The sequence below is a fragment of the Macrobrachium nipponense genome, chromosome 8 (assembly GCF_015104395.2).
Source record: "Macrobrachium nipponense isolate FS-2020 chromosome 8, ASM1510439v2, whole genome shotgun sequence".
NCBI classification, from domain to species: domain Eukaryota; kingdom Metazoa; phylum Arthropoda; class Malacostraca; order Decapoda; family Palaemonidae; genus Macrobrachium; species Macrobrachium nipponense.
The window spans coordinates 24,140,146-24,142,265 of record NC_087203.1 but is presented as its reverse complement, the minus strand read 5'-3'; positions in this window follow the sequence as shown (position 1 = coordinate 24,142,265).

Below are 2,120 nucleotides of genomic sequence, written 5' to 3'. Positions count from 1 at the left end.
CGACTGATTTACAACATATGCTACAAAAGCAGACTTTATTTTGAAAATCTAACACAGCACTAAATGTTTGGAAGACGATTAATTAAATGAAGGAATGAAACAGTGGTGGTTAAGTAATAACACAAGAGGATCTGGCATAGAAAATGGGTTCTCCAAAAACCCAAGGGGGAACCAAATAAAACAAATTCCAAAATCTATAAACCACATACTAGCTATGTAAACACGTCCGTCGCCACATAGATAATGAAATACCTTCAGTCAAATAAACATGATCATTCTAGAAATGAATGTCACATAGTAACCATAGTCAAATTAAAAACCATTCTGCAATAACCAAATATTATCACAGGATCCATTCGGAGTTCCTTTCAAAAGGAAACATAGTTCCTGTTAGATTCTCATCCATGGTGCAGAAAAAGAATGTGGGACCAAAATTCGAAGCGACCATCTGCAAGACTCTGTTGTCGGAACGTGTCGGTAAGTAGAGGAAATTTCATCAACGCACCAATTTATTTCCGCGAACATAATTAGAGGTCACAGGTTTTACTGACTAAATAGATAGGATTTGTTTTCAGTTTAGGGGTGAATTAAGATAGGTGTCCAAACTAGGCTAACTTTAAGGTAGGTCGATATACGACTCCCCATATAGGCTAGGTCACCATGATCACGGGTTGGCGATTCGAGTCCAGTCAACAGTCATTCGATAGGAAACAGTTTCGTCAATTAACGTTTAACTTGCTTGTTTAAGACGTAATGCACTGTTTTCCTTACCTTAGTTAATTTTAGAGCACTTTTACGTAGTTAGGCTGTTGTAATATTGGAGTTTATGCGAATTAATTATGCATAGACTTAGATTAAACAATTTTGCATGGGTTTACATAACTAAATTGGCGTAATAGAACATTAAACAAAATTAGGCCTGTCTGAACTTCACTGGAAATCTAATGGCCTTGGTTTAAATTACTCAAAGTACTCATTAGTTTAATTGAACTTACTTAAATTACTCTTATCTGATTTCAATGAGCCTACTTCAACTTGCAAAGCAATTTATTAATCCTTTGGATTATCTGACACAAGTCTGAAAACAAGTTATGTGCACGGAAGAATTGTGTGCTTAATAGACCGTTTCATACAATTTACCTAACTACCAGAAAACATTCAGTGGAATGAATTACCCTTGTAATTTTGTAGTGTATATACAGTAGCTTTATAAATTCACTATTTCGTCCAAGTAACATCTACTATGGCCTTTCCAACCTTTTGTTCCTCCAGGTCTGCGTGTCTGTCTGTAGCACCTTGGTAACAAAGTATTGACTTGATATTAGTAATTTGTATTGGAGCACTTTGTTTTTACCTTAGTATATGAAAATACCGTAGCAGTTATTTAACTTTAGTATGTTAGAAAAAGGTGCATAATAACTTCTACATTCTAAAGCACATTCTCATCTATCTTTTTATTTCCGTTCAGAGAAAACTAAAATGTTATCAAAATACTGCAGTTTGTACATCTTCCTAATCCTATAATAACTTGTGTTAGTCACTTTTCTTAAATCTAATATCCATTTCACAACTGTTTCTGGTCTAACATACTCAGAGGTTTCAGGAAAAGGGTTTGATTCTAGTTAGGGTTTAGTACAAATTAACTTTGCTTTGGAAGTTGCTTCTGTAATCTGTCAAGAAGCACTTCCGAAAGAGAAACATAGAACCCTGCCAGCGAATGTGCAGTTCCTTATGAAAAATCCTGATGCGCTTTTATATTGCAGAGATCTTCTGAAATGCTATTATGATTATTATAAATGGTCTACCAGACACCTTATTCTTTGGAAAGATATGCTGTACTATGGTTTAAGAGATTCTTCCCCATCTGTTTCATCCGTCAACGCAGGACCAAATTACCAAGTTCGTCAGTGAGCCTCAAATCTACGTAAAGTAAGGTGGTAAGTGTGATGACAAAATAAAGTCCTATAATTTTCTTTTCTTTCTTTTTTTAATCACAACAGCATGATCAGTATATGGAAAATTACCGCTTTTTCGTTTTGTTTGTGAACAACACATAATGCTAAGAAAATATGAACCTTTAACAGCACTTCGCTCATGCTGCGTAATTCAAATTCAATTCG